Here is a 20,351-nt window from a genome sequence, read left to right as displayed (position 1 = left end):
CTAATACTGTATTTAGACACTTATTTGCCCATGTCTTCTTCCATTAAATTTTAGCTATACATATATTACAAATATTTTTTTTTCATAAAGACACATATGTCATCAGCAGAGGATTGCGGTCGCGTGAGTTATAGTTAGCTGAACTAACTATAACGGGGGAATTTCAATGTTGTTTACGAATGAAATGTCCAGCTAACTATAACATGTGTGAAACCTATGGTATTTTCAGTGAATTTGCAAGGTTTTTTAAATGCTAATTCCTTACTATAACGTCTGTGAAACCTATGGTTTTTTAAGTGAATTTGCAAGGTTTTTTAAATGCTAATTTCTAACTATAATGTGGGTGAAACCTATGGTTTTTTTTAGTGAATTTGTAAGGTTTTTTAAATGCTAATTTATGTATGTATTATTATATTTTTCATATATTTATTTTACAATAAACTACCTATGTATATAGTTATAGATTGACTGTATCCTGTAATATGGAATGGCTCAGCTATTTTTTTGAATTTGGATAAAGTTGAACAGCATAGTTAATATCTTCTATAAACTTATAAACAGTTTAAAATGTTTTTTTTTTTTAAGGGTTTTTCACCGTGCGCGCACGGTGCGCGCACCCCGCGATTTTTTGAAAAAATATAAAATGTTTTTTTCACCCTTCGGGGTCCTTCAGGGACCCCCTGACAAAGGCTAGGGGTCAGGAACTCTCTACCCTGCCCCCTTTTCACGTTCTCCACCTTTCTTTTTCACTGTCAAACACAAAATGGCGTCTGACACTTCCTGATTTCGACCGATTGGAATGTTGACAGACATCCAACCACCAATCAGAATTACGCTCGCGGACATTTGGTGCGCGCACGGTGCGCGCATATAGATATTTATGTACTTTTAACTGCAATTTTCTCAGGAACTACTGAACAGATTGACACCATATATGCAAAAGGCACATGCCTGACCTGAGGACTACCTCTTTGCCAAATTTCAAGTAATTCTGTTCAGCCGTTCGGGCTGTACCTTCGACTAAAGGTCCTATGGGAAAATGCATGGGGAAAACGTGTTATGGGACCCCCCTTTTTTCTCAGCCCCCGCTTGACGACTCACCCCAAGACTTTCAGGGTAGGAGCTGAGCGGAGCGCTCCATTAGTTTTGAAAATTTCACGAAGATAAGTCAACCGGCGCCAAAGTTATTCAAAATAGAATTTTCAGATTTCCTATGGGAACTCGGTCCTAACTATAACTATCTACTGGCAACCGCCAGTAGATAATATATATATATATATATATATATATATATATATATATATATATATATATATATATATATATATATATATATATATATATATATATATATATATATATATATATATATATATATATATATATATATATATATATATATATATATATATATATATATATATATATATATATATATATATATATATATATATTTATATATTATATATATACTCATTTGTATATATATATGAAAAATGATATATATATATATATTCACTGAAAAAACCATAGGTTTCAGGGGTGTTATAGTTAGCTGGACTTTTCACTTGTACAAAACCATTGAAATTCCCCCGTTATAGTTAGTTCAGCTAACTATAACTTGCGCGCCCGCAATGCACTGCTGATGACGTCACATATTACATCACTCATGACATGGTCAGTGACATCACTCATGACATCACTGATGACATCTCAAATGACATCACTGATGACATCACTGATGACATCATCCAGTGAATGTGTGTTATTCTGAAAATTAAATATGTTTTATATATGTATATCTCAAGGTCGATGGAAGAATAAATGGGTATATAAGTGTCTAAATGGATGATTTGTTTTTGAAAAATTGATTGTGTAACTGACTGATTAAGTGTATCATAGTGAATACATGGCTTAGTGAGTAATGTTTAAATATGTAAATATCTGTATCAGTCTCTCACTTTGTGTATAAGTGGCTGCATGGGTTGGTGAGTAGCTACATGGGTGTCTATATAGGTTATTAGTTGGTTTTTTGAGTATCAGTCTGAGTGTCTGCATGGTTCGGTGGGGGTATTACGTAGTGCATAGGTGCATGAATGAGTGACTCACTGTTTGTATGTGTTGAACACAGTATGTGTGCAGGACTGTATGGGTGGATGAGTGTGTGTATGGGTGTGTTAGTGAGTGAATGACTGTCTCAATAGTGTCTTTATGAGTAACTACATATGTTTTAAACTAGTATATGTGACTATTGGTGTATATATGTGAGTATATGTGAGAGTGAGAGATTGGAAGAGTTCCTGTATGAATAAGTATGTGTTTCTATAAGTGATTGTTTAAAAGACTAAGTATGTGTAAGTTTCCGTAGAAGTAAGTGTGGTGGTGTGTGTATAACTGTATATGCAAGTAAATGTATGTTTGATTCTTTATTAGCATGAGTGACTATGTGTGTGAGTAACTCTATGGATGAGTGGCATTGTGTAACAGGATGTATAGGTGTATGAGTACATATGATGAGTGAGTACATGTATGAGTGACTGTATTGGACTGTTGGTGAATGAGTGGATGTGAATGTGGATCTTAGAATTACTGAAGAGGTTGTTGTAACTGGTATTGGTATGTCTATTGTTTTTTAAAATTTTAGTCTCTATTTTTGAATGTGTGTATCAAAGGTTATATTAGGGTGAGAGGAGGTCTGCCACTCTATCACAAGGATGATGTCATCAGTGATGTCATCAGTGATGTCATTTGAGATGTCATCAGTGATGTCATGAGTGATGTCACTGACCATGTCATGAGTGATGTAATATGTGACGTCATCAGCAGTGCATTGCGGGCGCGCAAGTTATAGTTAGCTGAACTAACTATAACGGGGGAATTTCAATGGTTTTGTACAAGTGAAAAGTCCAGCTAACTATAACACCCCTGAAACCTATGGTTTTTTCAGTGAATTTCTGAGGTTTTTTAAATGCTAATTCCTAACTATAACGTGCCTGAAACCTATGGTTTTTTCTGTTAATTTCAAAGGATTTTTAAATGCTAATTTCTAACTATGCCTACAGAGATAGGACATGTGAAGAAAGAAGAAAAAATGCACAGAAAGAAACAAAAGAAGTGCAGAAAGAAGCAACAGAAGTCCTCAAATACGAAGATAAGTGCAGGAAGAAGGATAACGTGCAGAAAGAACAAAAAGAAGAGCAGAAAGAAGCCTTGTTGCAAAATCATCCTGTACCCTCAACTTTTTCAGACGGATACTGGTGGTAACTGAGTCTGACTAACCAGTCCTAGAGCCAGTGCTATGTTAAAAGACACTTAGAATACAGTGAAAACACCTACATACACTAGGGAACATTATGCGTTGGGGTCCCCCTGTGATTAGCCTTACCTCCTCTATAAGCCCCTAGTATATAATAGGGCATGGGGATTAAAACTACCTCTTAAAACAGGCCACAGGGCGTTTTTGCACACGTTAACTCAGGCCCCGTCCCCTCCTTTCACCATTGTGTAAACATGCCCTGTGTCCGTTTTTAGTTGGGAGATTAAGTTCATTTGAGTCCTGAGGGTCCCTAGGGTCCAACTAGCCCACTAGGTACCTCCAGTAAGTGCCACAGAGCTGCGTTGCAGAGAGGTGTAAAAAGTGGCACGGCCTGGACCACCTCTCTGCAATGCAGCTCAGTGGCGCTTACTGGAAGCACTTGGTGGGCTAGTTAGCCCCCAGGGGCCCTCAGTATTGAAGGGAAATTATATCCCCAATTTAAAACGCGCCATGGTGCGTGTTTGCACACGTCACCTCAGGCCCCGTCCCCTCCCTTCACCACTGTGTAAACGCGCCCTGTGGCTGTTCTAAGTTGAGAGATTAAGTCCCCTTGAATCCTAAGGGTCCCTAGGGTCACACTAGACCACTAGGTACCTCCAGTAAGCGCCACAGAGCTGCGTTGCAGAGAGGTGTAAAAAGGGGCTTGGCCTCAGAACACCTGTCTGCAGCGCAGCTCCCTGGCGCATACTGGAGATGCCTGTTGGGGGCGCGTTTGCAGAGTGCTGCATGGAGAGGGCATGGCCTCCGGCACGATGCCAGTCTTTTATTTATTTTATTTTTTTAAGAAGGGGGGCTGTGTGGTTCCCCTTCTTATTCTAATTTATTGGCCCTGATGACCCCATCCCCCAGGGCCTGTCTCCTAATTATATTTTTTTGACCCCAATCCCCAGGGCCGGCCACTGTTTTTTATTATTTTCAAAAAATATATATTTATAGACACACCTAGGACATGCTGGACAAACCGTACGTACCTATCACCATGACGATTTGCGTGATATTCATTAAAAGGCGACTATGCATGCAATTAATCCACGTGGAATGTATTTACACCCCTAGTGAAGCTCTGACATGTCTGATGCTCTACCGTGCCTAATCCCGGTAGACACCCTTGTCGTTTATTTATACAAACATGGGTAGCTATTGACGGGCACATTTAATACACATGCACACCAAGCCATTCAAAGGGGATTCGACAAAAATTCGACCAAAACTATGCAAGAAACCCCCCTCACAGTTAATAAAACACACATCCACTGCCGGATGTGTAATACTTTTTATTTTACTCTCTGGAAAGGGGACGAACATCACTTGCGAATCACAGCGCGCTCCTGACAGAGCCCAATGCTGTGTTACACCCACCATTGCCTGCCGAGTGCCACACACCTCTGTATTGTATTCCACTAGCTAGTGCATATGCTATGACACTCTCTAGCCCATGTGCACTGTAACACCACCCCGTGAAAATGTCATGCCACACTTGTCTTCGCACGGGTTATATTGCCCCATCTAACGTGCCTTCCTCGATGCCTATGTTATAACGCACAGTGCTATGCCATAGATATTACAATTTGGGATCCATATCTTTGTCACAGTGCATATGCAACGTTACACTCCCCAGCACATATTTTATATTACAACTTTAGAGACTAGTTAGGTTACACAACACTGCCCTGTGCATATTACACTCCAAGGCGCATATCGCATAGCACGCGCTAGTGCCTGTGCTATCTCGCGCTCTCCAATGAATCTGTCATTGCGCACAATGTATTGCATATTATATTTCACGCCTGGTTCATCTTATATCACACTTTTTGGTGCATAGTTTATACCATACACTATATCTAGTTTTCATTTTCAATCGTGCTCTCAGGACTATGTTCTATATAACACTGTGTTCACCTACCCTTTTCACGGGCATTACATTTTGCGATAGGGGGTGGAGGGTCAGGGGGTGTTTTTGCCAAGTGAGCCCGGAGTCACAGTCACTAACGTCTTCTTCTTCCTGAATAAAAGTGAGATTATGCTGCATACTTGTTCATATTTTAAGTAGTTTGCACAGACAAAATGTTTTAAAAACAATAAAGTTTCTAATACCCGCCTTCTCTGAACAGTTAGCTTGCTGCCCCATCCCCCTCCTCCCTATCCTCTGTTGTGTGAATCCATGGACTAGCCTCCTCCCTCCTGCCATGCATGGTCTGATGTGCTGCCACTGCCCTCAATTTAGTATGATGTACCAGTCCACTCCTCCTGCCCTCCATTGCCCAATTCTATGCCCCATCATTGACCTCCTGCTTAAACTCTGTGCTTAGCTTGCTGCCCCTATTCTCCTTCCCCCTGCCCTCCGATGTCTTTGTGCATGCCCCTGCTCCATCCTTTTTGCCCACCATGTCCCATGGACCTGCCACTCCTATCTACTCTGAGTGTTCTGTTGAGCTGCCACTCCCCTCCCACCTGCCTAGCATTGTCAGATGACTGTAACCTGTCCCTGCCACCTCCACCCTGCCTGTCCACATGCCATGCCTCTATCCTCTTCCTCCTGTCCTACATGGTCCATTGTACTGCCACACCCTTCTGCCCTCCCTGGTCTGTTGTGCTGCAACTGCTCCTCCTGCCTGCCCCGTGTGGTCTGTTGTGAGGCCCCTTCCCCTGAACTTTCTTGTCTGTGCACAGGTCCTGACCCTCCCTTCTATCCTCCATCGTCCTTTGTGCATGCCCCTGCACCCTCCTTCTTGCCCATCATAGCCATTGTGCTGCCACTAACCCTCCCACTTGCCATGCATGGTCTTCTGTGCTGCCATGGCCCCTCCCACCTTCCCTGTGTGGTCAGTTAGCTGCCCCTGACCCCCTCCCACCTTCCCTCCATGGTCTGTGTGTATGCCATCACAGTCTCACTGTTGCTCTTCATGTTGTGTCTTGCTTCTAGTGCCCATCCTGCCTGACCTCCATGGCTATCTTGCTGCTCCTGCCCTGCCCCCTTGCCCCCAGCCCTCTGTTTACATGTGCAGACCCCTACTCCCTCCCTCCTGGCTTGTCTGTTCCATTGTAATGCCCCTGATCCGTCCCTCCTGCCCTTTATGGTCTGTTATGCTGCAGCCTTCTCTCCTGTCTGTCCATTATGGTCAGCTAGCTACCATTGCCTCTTGCCCCTCTGTTCTCTGTTGTCCATGTGCATGGTCCTGTCCCCTCCCTCTTGCTTTCTATGGATTGTTGTGCTGCACTCCCGTCCTGCATGCCCTGTGTGGTGTATTGTGCTGCTGCAAACCCTGATGCCTGCCCTGCAGGGTCAGTTTGGTGCACCTCTCCATGTCTCTCCTGTCCTCTGTTATCCAAGTCCATGTCCCTATCCCATTTCCTTCCATGATCCAATGTACCATACTTGCGAACATTTTGAACTTGGTAAGAGGGAGATTTTGAAAAAAAACTGGGGTATTGATTTTCCCCTTTGAGTTACATTGAAAAAGAGGATATTGTAGACAGGAGACAGATCAAATAAAGCCCATTTGAGCTTAAAAACATTGGACGTTTCCTGGCTGAATTGGGTCTGTTGGCATGTATGGTTGTACTACCATTGCCTCTTCCTTCTGTCCACAATGGTCTATTACATTGCCACAGCCTTGAAGGAGGGTAGATTTTGTATCACAGGGGGCCCCTGGCCCGTTCTGTCCACACCTGAAGTATGAGACCCTTGTCCTTGCCCTGCCAGCCGCATTTGTAGGCCGTATTAAATTGACCAGCGGGTCCTGTGTTGCTATATAATTATCCTGAGACATCCTTACCACTCAGCCAGCATAAAACCCCTGTGTAGGCCCTTCTGTTCAATATGTAGGCCTCTTTGTTAAATTGACCATAGCTCTGCAATTTTAGTGTATAGCAGTCTGAAGGCAGGTCTGCGAGGCCTTCTGCTCCAAACTAGTAGCCTCCACCCTACCCGAGTGCTCCGTGCTCGGTATCAAAGTTCAACATCCCCCTGAAGCTGTCGACATACAGTAGGCTGCATCCTGGACTGGTACTTGCTTCCTGGGCAGGTTTCCCGCTTTTAAGGAAGTGGCAACCGCAGAGCGTCAAGTTAGGAGAACTGAGGAGATTTTATACATGAATATATTGAATTCCTGTACAATACCCATTATTTTCTGCTTGCTCTATGGAACTTACGATAAGCGATTGGCCTGAGAGACTGACCTTTTCACCCAGTCCATTGTCAGCATTAAGTGGGTAAATGACGAAATGTCTGGTAAAATCTGCAGACGAAGCTTTTGGGTAGCATACGTAGGTAGATGTAGCGTGCAAAGGAGCCCACAAAATTATATAAAAAGGGAGCACCCACAGATATCGACGGACAACCTCGCCGTCTGTATGTAGGTTAACAGGCTGTGCAGGTTTTCCCCAAGAACTGGGAGCTCTTGTCTTCCTTTGCTTAAAATGTCTTGCTCTGCTTTGCTTGAAGTATCTTATTCTATTTTACCTATATGAAATGTCATGTTATGTTTAACCATTGTTCTCTTTACTTTTGCATTTAAAAGATGTTGTATTGTAATTGCAGGAATGCTTGCTCTAAGAGTAAATGTGAGTGTCCCTAGGTAACATTTTCCTTGGTGTAACTTGTTTCTCATGATGCATTTATAGATGTGTTTTCTCTCTCTCTCTGTCAGTCCATTAATTGAGATACAGAGAATATCATGACAGCTGTATGATTATCTGGATTCTGTATTTTGTACTTTATGTCTCTATTCTGCGGTTTCTTTGAAATTGCATCTTCTCATTAAACTGCCATTGTATTCTGCCTCCAATTCCATGTCTCATATGTCTGTTTTCTTCATTTTTGGAGCAAGCGTTCCTAGGCACCCCGGCTCAAATTAAGGTGCCCCTTTTGTCCCTGACTCACTCTCCTGCTCAGTTCTGTGGTGGCTCCCGGGGCTCTGGGGACCGCCCCTAGCTTCCTTGACCCGTAATAGATCTTCCCTCCAACAGCCTCTCTTGCAAGTCCTGTATTGTTGGTTTGTTGCCCCTGCCCCCCTTTCCACTGCCCTCCATAGTCTGTTGTGCTTCCACGGCCCTTCCTGCCTGCTCAGTGTGGTTATATTGTTGCCTTTGCACCCTCCTACCTGCCTTCAATTTTCAGAGTCCGTGCCCCTGGCCTCTGCCTCTCAACAGTATCCTAATGAACAACTAGATTGCTAACATTCTATATTTATTACAAAAGTGTGGAACGCCTGACATCATCTTGATGTAATCAAAACTGTAATACCTAGAGCATTCCTTTAGAAATTGCATATATGAGAGGGTCTTATTGGCATCAAAATTATGGTTAGTGCTCTAAAACACTAAAATAAGGACATATTTTCTGAGTTTTCAAATAGCGACAAAGCACTTTTAAATTATTTGTTATCTTTATGTTTTTTTATCTAGTTGACAACTTGATTAAATGTTGCACTTAGGGGAGAGGATGTGGTGTTACTTCCAGAACTGCAGACTTTGCAACTGGGGAACCAGGTTGAAGTTTCTGCTTCAGCTCGACATTCTGTGATTCTGGTCAAATAACTTAGTCTCCCCATGTCTACAACCAAAATGAATTTGTTCTTGTGTGATGTAACCAAATGCTCATGTAAAGCACTCCAATACCTGACAAGTCTGCACTATATAACACTGCAAAAACACAAAATAATAAGTGTTTTGCACACTTCTGTCATTGGGCTATATTTGGGCTATATCTGGGTGATTTTGGGCTACATTTGGGCTCTTTTGTCTCCGGTGGCCATCTTGGGAGATTTATTTGTTATGAAGTTTCCTAATTTCCTCATGTACTGCAGTCTCCTCAGTCGGAAATGCTTTCAGTTTTTTACTTTGATTCAATCATGAAGGTATTCAGATATGTCACACATTTGCCATGAATTCTGAATGTTAGCACTCTAGTTGCTCATTAGATCACTGTAGTAAAACTACTGTTCACCATGGAAGTCTGCTCCTGGTATTAAAAGTGCATGTTTCAGTCTGCATGTCAGAATTTTTTAATGAAATAGAAGAGGATTTGAGAAGTCACTCAAAATGTGCCCTCATTTTCTTTCTTCAGCATTAATCATAATTTCTATGGCAAAATGAACCCCCTCATTGCGTTCCTTTTTAAATTAAATGTATTAAGTGTTACCAGTTTATTCCAATCAAGATGGCTTCAGGTGTGCCATACTTTTGTCATAATGAAGACAGTAAGTGCTCTAGTTGTTTTTAAGAACATTCTTGGACATTCTGTCATTGGGCTATACTTGGGCTACATCTGGGTGATATTTGGGCTACATTTGGGCTCTTTTGTCTCTGGTGGCCATCTTGGGAGACTTATTTGTTATGAAGTTTCCTAATTTCCTCATTTACTGCAGTCTCCTCAGTAGGAAATACTTTCAGTTTTTTACTTTGATTCCATCAAGAAGGCATTCAAATGTGTCACACATTTGCCATAAAATCAGAATGTTAGCACTCTTTTTGCTCATTAGATCACTGTAGTAAAGCTACTGCTCACCAGGGAAAACTGCTGCTGGTATTGAAAGTGCATGTTTCAGTCTGCATGTCAGGATTTGAGAAGTCACTCAAAATGTGCCCTAATTTTTCTTTCTGCAGCACTAATCATACTTTTTATGGAAAAATGAACCCCCTCATTTTGTTCCTTTTTAAATTAAATGTTTTAAGAGTTACCACTTTAATCCAAGCAAGATGGCTTCAGGTGTGCCATACATTTATCATAAGTAGGACGGTTAGCGCTCTAGTAGTTCTTTGGAACACTCTGGAAAGCTGCAGTAGAACACAAAGGAATCAACTGACAGTCTCTGCCCTTGTTGGATGTACATGTTTTACTGAGAATGTCAGACTTCATTCTCACATGACTGAGAAAGATAATGTGAATTTACAGAAAATAAGCTCTCAGTTTAGCTTATAGATCACCTTCCAAACCTCTGTGGTAAAAGCATGAGAAAATATTTTTCTCTCAATCATGATATCCCAGCAGAAGGCTTTTTCACATGGTGAAATCACCTTAGAACATACCACAATTCCTAAAATGAGTATGGTACCATCAACAAATGATTTATAATGTAACTAAAGTCTTAAAATCTTCTATTAACTGCAATGCTTTTTAATGAGGTGCTATCATGTATATTGGTCCCAAGATGGCTGCCAACACTTCTTGGATGAAGTGCTGACAGCCAATCAGATCTCAGGATGAGATGTGTGGTTAGGCTCCGCCCACATATATATATTGATTTAAATGCTATTTTCTCAGGAACTACTGAACAGATTTACACCAGACCTACAAAAGGCACTTCCTTGACCTGAGGACTACCTCTCTGCCAAATTTCAAGTAACTCTGTTCAGCCGTTCGGGCTGTAGCTGTGTCTAAAGGTCCTATGGAAAAATGCATGGGAAAAACGCGTTTTGGGACCCCCCTTTTTTCTCAGCCCCCGCTTGACGAATCCCCCCGAGACTTTCAGGGTAGGAGCGGAGCGTAGCGCCCCACCTATTTTGAAAATTTCGCGAGGATTCATCGACCGGCGCCAAAGTTATTCCAAATAGAATGTTGCGGATTTCCTATGGAAACAGGGTCCTAACTATAACTATCTACTGGCGACCGCCAGTAGATAATATATATATATATATATATATATAAAATGTATGGGTTGGGGTAAATAGAGGTATTGGGTGGTAACTGTTTTTAGGGTTTATAAGTGGGAAAGTCGATTGGGTGGTAAGGTGTTTTTACAGATTAGGGGTGGGTGGTAAGGTTATTTTTTGTAGGGTTTAGGGGTCAGTAGGGGTAATGGTTCGTAAAGGTCCCCCAATTTAAAAAAACTTTTTTTATATATATATATATATATATATATATATATATACAAAAAAAATTCAATACCCTTACCCACTCGTAAACCATGAAATCACCCTTACCACACAATGCTTCTACCTACCCCATAACCCTAAAAATACCCTTACCACCCACTACCCTTACCCACCGCTAAACCCTAAAATCCCCCTTACCCTCTATACACCTACCCTACCGACATATATATATATATATATTACCTACTGGCGGTCGCCAGTAGGTAGTTATAGTTAGGACCCCTTTTCCATAGGAAAACCTCAACATTCTATTTTGAATAACTTTGGCGCCGGTCGATGAATCCTCGCGAATTTCTCAAAATAGGTGGGGCGCTACGCTTCGCTCCTACCCTGAAAGTCTCGGGGGGATCCGTCAAGCGGAGGCTGAGATAAAAGGGGGGTCCCAAAACGCGTTTTCCCCATGCATTTTTCCATAGGACCTTTAGAACGAGCTACAGCCCGAACGGCTGAACAGAATTACTCGAAATTTGGCAGAGAGGTAGTCCCTAGGTCAAGGAAGTGCCTTTTGTAGGTTTGGTGTAAATCTGTTCAGTAGATTCTGAGAAAATAGCCTTTAAATCAATATATATATCTGAGCCCGCTTACGGTACGCTTACCGTACGCTTACCGTAAGCGTACGGTGGCGTGCGCGAGCGCGATTCTGATTGGCTCTTAGATCTTAGTAAACATTCGAATCGGCCGAAACCAGGAAGCGGCGGCCGCCATTTTGTGTATTTCACTCAGAAAAAAAAGAGTGAAAACAAGAAAAGGGGGCAATGAGGAGAGTTACAGACCCCCTTACATTTGTGAGGGGGTCAAAGAAGGACTGTAAAGTACAAAGAAAACATTTATTGATTTTAAAAAAAATCACGGGGTACGCGTACGGTAAGCTTACGGTAAGCGTACGGTAGAAAAAAAAAAAAAAAAAAATGAAAATCAGATTTAAGTGTTTAGATATTAGGGGGCTCTAAAAAGAGCCGTTGTGTTTATGAAATGATTTTTTAGTGGTACCTACAAGTAAGTACCGATGCAGAGTCTAAGGTTCAAGAGGAAGACTCTGTTCCCTTCATCATTGAAGTGCACACCATCTCCTCTATAAATGTCTTGCATGTCATAACGCAAGTTGTTGTGGTAAATGGCACCCATACCATAGTCACGGAGGAAAGCAGAAACAGATTTGTTGACGTGCTTTCTTGCTTTGTCATCGCACCGCGTGCCCACCGTGCGTGCACGGCACTAACTGCGTAAAGTGGGCGCGCGGTGCGCGAAGCGCACCGCGCGAAGCGCACCGCGTGCTCAATGTGCGCGCACGGTGCGCGAAGCGCACCGTGCTCGCACGGAACGAACTGCGTTAAGTGGGCGCGCACGCCACGAATGGCGTAAAGTAACTTAGCGTTTAAAAAACCTTGCAAATTCACTGAAAAAACCATAGGTTTCACACATGTTATAGTTAGCGGAAATTTTACTGATAAAAAACCAATGAAATTCCCCCGTTATAGTTAGTGCAGGCAACTATAACTCACGCGACCGCAATCTTCTGCTGATGACATATGTGTCTTTATGAAAAAAAAATATTTGTAATATATGTATAGCTAAAAATGTATGGAAGAAGACATGGGCAAATAAGTGTCTAAATACAGTATTAGCATCAGCAGAGGATTGCGGTCGCGTGAGTTATAGTTGCCTGCACTAACTATAACGGGGGAATTTCATTGGTTTTTTATCAGTAAAATTTCCGCTAACTATAACATGTGTGAAACCTATGGTTTTTTCAGTGAATATATATATATATATATATATATATATATATATATATATATATATATATATATTCATAAACATGGGAAGTCCAAAACGAGATGCACTCGAACACAGATGCGCTTTCCCCACACCTTTATTGCCGAGTGCAACTGTTTTTATCAAATAAAGCTGTGGGGAAAGCGCATCTGTGTTCGAGTGCATCTCGTTTTGGACTTCCCATGTTTATGAATCTATGAGCGGCCGTCCTGCCGCTGAGTTTGCACCGCCTCAGAAGCAGGGGACCACGGAGCCATGAGCACGGAGGTCCGACTGTGGGGCACAGATGATGAATTTTAAACAGCTGCACTTCTCAGGGCTCATGAAGAGCTTACAGCATAAATGGAAGAGCGCATCTATTCAAGATGAAAATACGGACCTCATCTCCCATAAGGCAACGTTTTGCCTCATTCAGAGCAGCCAATCATTGGCATACGATAGAGCCAAATAGGAAGGTGGGGCCTGACATGCGCTTTTAGACTGATAAACCGCCGAAGAAGGGATTTGCCCGAAACATGTCCGGAATACAGTCTGATGCTACATTGACTGTCGAGTGCAACTGTTTTTATCAAATAAAGCTGTGGGGAAAGCGCATCTGTGTTCGAGTGCATCTCGTTTTGGACTTCCCATGTTTATGAATCTATGAGCGGCCGTCCTGCCGCTGAGTTTGCACCGCCTCAGAAGCAGGGGACCACGGAGCCATGAGCACGGAGCTCCAACTGTGGGGCACAGATGATGAATTGTAAACAGCTGCACTTCTCAGGGCTCATGAAGAGCTTACAGCATAAATGGAAGAGCGCATCTATTCAAGATGAAAATACGGACCTCATTTCCCATAAGGCAACGTTTTGCCTCATTCAGAGCAGCCAATCATTGGCATACGATAGAGCCAAATAGGAAGGTGGGGCCTGACATGCGCTTTTAGACTGATAAACCGCCGAAGAAGGGATTTGCCCGAAACATGTCCGGAATACAGTCTGATGCTACATTGACTGTCAAGTGCAACTGTTTTTATCCAATAAAGCTGTGGGGAAAGCGCATCTGTGTTCGAGTGCATCTCGTTTTGGACTTGTTTATGAATATATATATGTATATATATATATTCACTGAAAAAACCAAAGGTTTCAGAGGCGTTATAGTTAGGAATTGGCATTTAAAAAACCTTAGAAATTCACTAAAGAAACCATAGGTTTCAGGGGCGTTATAGTTAGCTGGACATTTCCCTCGTACAAAACCCTAGAAATTCCCGCATTATAGTTAGTTCAACTAACAATAACTCGCGCCCCCGCAATGCACTGCTGATGACGTCACATATTACATCACTCATGACATGGTCAGTGACATCACTGATGACATCACTGATGACATCTCAAATGACATCACTGATGACATCACTGATGATGTCATCCAGTGAGTCTGTGTTTCTGTAAAGTTTTAATATGTTTAATATATATAGGGAAAGGCCTGTTGAAGAATGAGTGGGTGTAAAAGTGTGTGAATGGATGATTTTCTAGGTGCGTAACTGACTCTATAAGTGAGTCATTAAATGTATCTTACTGCAGACTAGTGACTAAACTGTGTGAATGTCTGTATGTGTCTGTGTGTTGGTGTATATGTGGCTGCATGGTTTTGTGAATACCTATATGGGTGTCTATATGGGTTATTGATTGGTTGTCTGAGTATCTGTATGGGTGCCTGAGTGTTTGTGTGGGTAGGGTGTGTGTGACTCTGTGCATAGATGTGTGAGTGGGTGATTCTATGGTGCATGGTTTTAAGAGTGCAACTGTGATGGACTGTTTGGTTGGGTGAGTGTATGTATGAGTTGTTAGTGACTGAATGTATATCTCAGTTGTACATGTGTCAGTAACTACATATGTGAAACGCAGTGTATATGTGTGTAAGAGTATATAACTATCTATATGTGAGAGTGTGTGATTGAGGGAGTGCCTGCATGGATGAGTGTGTGCTCGTATTAGTGATTGTATAAGAGTGTCAGAATTTGTTAGTATTTTTATGAGTAAGTGAACTTGAGTGTGTTTAACTGTATAGGTGAGTAAATTGGACTGTGATTAATTATTTGCATGACTGACTAGGTGTGTCAGTACCTCAATGATTGGCAGTGTGTGTGCATATGATAGTCCTGTACGGAGTGACTGTAAGTATGAGTGACTGTACAGGTGAGTGAGTGGAGATGTATGTAGACCTAAGAGTCAATGAGTGGGTATGTAGTTATTGGTATTGGAGTATCTATGGTTTTCAAAATGGCCTTCTGAAATTTTGAGTCGGTGTATCAAAGGTTATATTAGGGTGTGTGAAGATGCACTAATTTATCACATGGATGACGTCATCAGTGATGTCATCAGTGATGTCATTTGAGATGTCATCAGTTATGTCATCAGTGATGTCACTGACCATGTCATGAGTGATGTAATATGTGACGTCATCAGCAGTGCATTGCGGGGACGCGAGTTATAGTTAGCTGAACTAACTATAACGGGGGAATTCTAGGGTTTTGTACGAGGTAAATGTCCAGCTAACTATAACGCCCCTGAAAACCTATGGTGTTTTTAGTGAATTTCTAAGGTTTTTTAAATGCCAATTCCTAACTATAACGCCCCTGAAATCTTTGGTTTTTTCAGTGAATTTCAAAGGTTTTTTAAATGCCAATTCCTAACTTTAACGTGCATGAAACCTATGGTTTTTTCAGTGAATTTCAAAGGTTTTTTAAATGCTAATTCCTATCTATAACTTATCTCTGAAGATATCATGTTTAATGATTTTGATTGGATTTCTATATTTTTCAAATTCAGTGTGTCAATTTAATTAATTATCTTTTTTTAAAAATACTTTTAAAATCATTTTTTAGACTTATTTTTACAATTAATTCTTTTAAAAATTAACGGTTTTTTCAAACATTTTTTTTATATTTTTCAAAATATTTTTTTAACTATATGTTCAAAACTGTATTTTATATATATTTTTCAATGTTTTTGGGTCCGCGCACCCTATGCGCACCGATCTCGATCCCTACGCGATAGCATCCGTGCCTGGTACGAGTTGGGTTCGTGTTTAGTGTGCGATCGCAATGCGACAGGTACGCAACTCCCAGCCTATACGCGACACGTTCGATGTACATAACGCAACGTTTACGCGCTTCCGCGATGCGTCATGTGCGTCTATGACGCGGTAGGTGCGCGGATCCCGCGAAATATTTAACATTTAAAAAAACATATATATATGTATATCATGTGAATATTAATTGAAGACAAACTCTAAACTAGTCTTAAAAGTAATATATTTTTACATCTAATCCTATATTTCTTTTTAATTCAATTTCGCGGATGCGCGCTGGGTGCGTGCTGCGTACGCACAGGGTGCGCGGATCCCATGTGACCTGCAAAAAACGAGATTTGATTGGTTCATTACACTTCCTCTTCTAACTATTGAAAGACCCCACCCATTTCAATCATTCTTCTTTGACCTTCTTTAGAGCACCATCTCTTTGGAGAGAAGAAGAGTTTTTTAGACTAAGTTTACACTTAGCTCTAACTTTTTTCAACCAAAAATGGTTTCAGTGCAGCAGGCATCACCTGCATCACCTCATACTTCTGAGGATGAATTTTTGCCAGAGGCACCACCCAAAAAACGTTTTTCTTCAGTGGTGTGGAAATTTTGTACTTTTCCGGAGGGGCAGAATAAGACCAATGCCACCTTGGTCACGTGCAAGATTTGCAAAAGAGTCCTATCGAGGGGATCCTAACAAGAAATACTCTTGGGGCACAGCAAGTATGATGAAGCACATGAGGACCCTTCATCCGAATAATCTTGCACAAGAAGAGTGCCGACGGATGAGAAACACTCCTGCTCCTGCGCCATCCACCTCATCGCAGCCGAGCACATCAAGAGTGCATCCATCAGCCCAAACCTTGGACATCCGTATCAATTTCAATTTTTAAAAGTGCTCTGCACTAAGTGCAATAAGACTTTGTGCTATGGTGAGCAGTCGATAGATCTGATCTGCCGCCGGCAAGAAAGTCTCACATTTGCTAGTTTTTTTTTTTTAATTGTTCCCTGAAGTTCATTGTTTGGTTTCTCTTGTTGTTTTTTTTTTTTTGCAGAAAAACCCCAAAAATTAAAAAATTGTTCAGAAAACCCCCCAAAAATTATAAAAGAAGAAAGAAGTACAAAAAAAGTTCTTGTAAGAACTAACTTTCCTGGTTTAAAAAAAGAGCTAAATTTCTTTGTTAGTGTTAGTTTAGATGAATGTATGTGTAGTATGTAATTGACTGAATGAATGCATTAGTAGCGTATGGTGAATGTATAAGTGCAGAACAATGAGGAAGTGCTGCAGCATCACACAGTAACCTCTTTAACTGCAGTGTGATGTAGTACTTCCGAAGCACAGGGATGCAACATATGTACATAAATATGTTGCAAACCTATGCTTCTCTCTGCACGGCTGCTTAAACTGCAGCCATGTGGTGACACAGGCACCCTTGCACCATAGTGCAAGGATATCTGTGTCATGTGCTGTTTGTTTTTCTGCAGGAAGACACACCTTCCTGCACAAAAACAATGAGAAAATGCATTTTTCTTCTTCAATGTATGCTGAACATTTCAGCATGCATTAAAGATATAAAAATGTGGAGAAATTAAAACAATTCTCCTTGTTGTGCTTTCCTACACCAATTTTAGAATGGTGCAGCATTCACACACATATCGATATTTATGATTTCTGATAAATCTAGACATGTGTCTTGTTCTATGAGTATTAAGTGCAATCATGCACAACAACACTTATAGAACACCCTTTCAACACAAAGTGGTGTGCATGATGAGGTTATTATATTTACATGGAGTATAAAAAGTGCACAGAGTGCCTTTTCCTCTCTTTGTAAATATGAAAGAGTATCTTGCACAAAAACTATGTTACAAAAAGTGACATATTTCCGTTTTTAAATTTCCTTGCGAATGATAGAAGGTAAGCACAGAGTTTTGTCTGCAAAGATGTTCAAAGAAGAATGATTGAAATGATTGTGGTCCTTCAACAGCTAAAATGGGAAATATTATGAACCCCTCAAATCTCTTTTTTTGCAGGTCACATGATATCTGATTATGGTCAGATTTCAAAACGACATAAACAGAGGTGCCGATCACGATCCTGTAAAAACCGGGTACGAGCCGTCAGACGGAGCATATTCTCCGTCCGACGCGTACCCGGTCGTAACAATATACAAACATGGAAGTACGATTCGCACGGAAATACTATTTCCGTACGAATCATACAAAACCCCGACCGACGAAAATAAACATACAAATGTGATCCGGGAAAGCGCCGACATGACGTCGGGACGCACGCAGCCTGCCATTCACGAACAAGGAAGTACGATTCGCACCGACATCATCCTGCACGGACAATATTTTCCGGCAGCCAAAAACTGCCGGGAAATCAGGACGACGCGAACAAGGAGTACCTGCACGCGACGGACAGACATGGACCCGAACCTACGTGTCATCCCGGCCCTCATAGCAGTCGACCTCCTCTACAGGTTACGACGCAAACGCCGCAGAAGGTCAGAACAACAAAGGGAGGGGGGAAAGGGGGGGCAGGAGCAGAGGCAGGCCACAAAACCCCCACCAAAGTCACACAGCACACATGCCCTGGACATACCTGACCCCCAGGCCCTGGTCACTACGAGGGGGTGGGGGCGTGTCCAGCAAAGCCAGCGTCCGCCACAACGGAAGTGGTTGATGACGCGAACCGGCAACACAACAATACAGGTACGTCCCGTACCCACGTCTTAAGAGCGTGGGTACGAGTCGTACCACGCCCACACCTACGTCACCCCAACAATAGCGGGACGGCTGTACCCACGTGGCAAAGGCCTGGGGACGGCCCGCACAAGCATTCCATAGCGTGGGTACGGATATGTACGGACCGTACCCCCACCCCCGTATGCATGGAGCGTACCCCCCACCCCAACCGTGTATGTACGACCCGTACCCCCACCCCAACCGTGAATGTACGACCCGTACCCTCACCCGCGTATGTATGGAGCGTACCCCCCACCCCAACAGTGTAAGTACGACCCATACCCTCACCCGTGTACGTATGGAGCGTACCCCCCATGCCAACAGTGTACGTACGGACCGTACCCCCACCCCGTATGCATGGAGCGCACCCCCACCCCAACCGTGTATGTACAACCCATACCCCCACCCCAACCGTGTATGTACGACACGTACCCCCACCCCAACCGTGTATGTACAACCCGTACCCTCACCCGCGTATGTATGGAGCATACCCCCCACCCCAACAGTGTAAGTACGACCCGTACCCTCACCCGCGTACGTATGGAGCGTACCCCCCATGCCAACAGTGTACGTACGGACCGTACCCCCACCTTGTATGCATGGAGCGAACCCACACCCGTGTATGTTCTAAGCGTACATATCCTGAAATAGGAGGGTTGGGTGCAGAGGCCTCCCAGCAGTGCCCAGTCACAAGAGGGGTGTGTGCAGAGTCCTCCCAGCAGTGCCCAGACACAGGAGGGGTGTGTGCAGAGTCCTCCCAGCAGTGCCCAGACACAGGAGGGGTTGGTGCAGAGTCCTCCCAGCAGTGCCCAGTCATAAGAGGGGTATGTGCAGAGTCCTCCCAGCAGTGCCCAGACACAGGAAGGGTGGGTGCAGAGTCCTCCCAGCAGTGCCCAGTCATAAGAGGGGTGTGTGCAGAGTCCTCCCAGCAGTGCCAAGACACAGGAGGGGTGTGTGCAGAGTCCTCCCAGCAGTGCCCAGACACAGGAGGGGTGGGTGCCTAACACTCCCAGCAGTGCCCAGTCACAGGAGGGGTGTGTGCAGAGTCCTCCCAGCAGTGCCCAGACACAGGAGGGGTGTGTGCAGAGTCCTCCCAGCAGTGCCCAGACACAGGAGGGGTGGGTGCAGAGTCCTCCCAGCAGTGCCCAGTCACAAGAGGGGTGTGTGCAGAGGCCTCCCAGCAGTGCCCAGACACAAGAGGGGTGGGTGCAGAGTCCTCCCAGCAGTGCCCAGACACAGGAGGGGTGGGTGCAGAGTCCTCCCAGCAGTGCCCAGACACAGGAGGGGTGGGTGCAGAGTCCTCCCAGCAGTGCCCAGTCATAAGAGGGGTGTGTGCAGAGTCCTCCCAGCAGTGCCCAGTCACAAGAAGGGTGTGTGCAGAGTCCTCCCAGCAGTGCCCAGACACAGGAGGGGTGGGTGCCTAACACTCCCAGCAGTGCCCAGTCACAGGAGGGGTGTGTGCAGAGTCCTCCCAGCAGTGCCCAGACACAGGAGGGGTGGGTGCAGAGTCCTCCCAGCAGTGCCCAGTCATAAGAGGGGTGTGTGCAGAGTCCTCCCAGCAGTGCCCAGA

This window comes from Triturus cristatus, chromosome 3_2, assembly GCF_964204655.1.
Source record: "Triturus cristatus chromosome 3_2, aTriCri1.1, whole genome shotgun sequence".
NCBI lineage: Eukaryota > Metazoa > Chordata > Amphibia > Caudata > Salamandridae > Triturus > Triturus cristatus.
The sequence above is the reverse complement of the archived record's forward strand: the minus strand, read 5'-3'. Positions refer to the sequence as shown.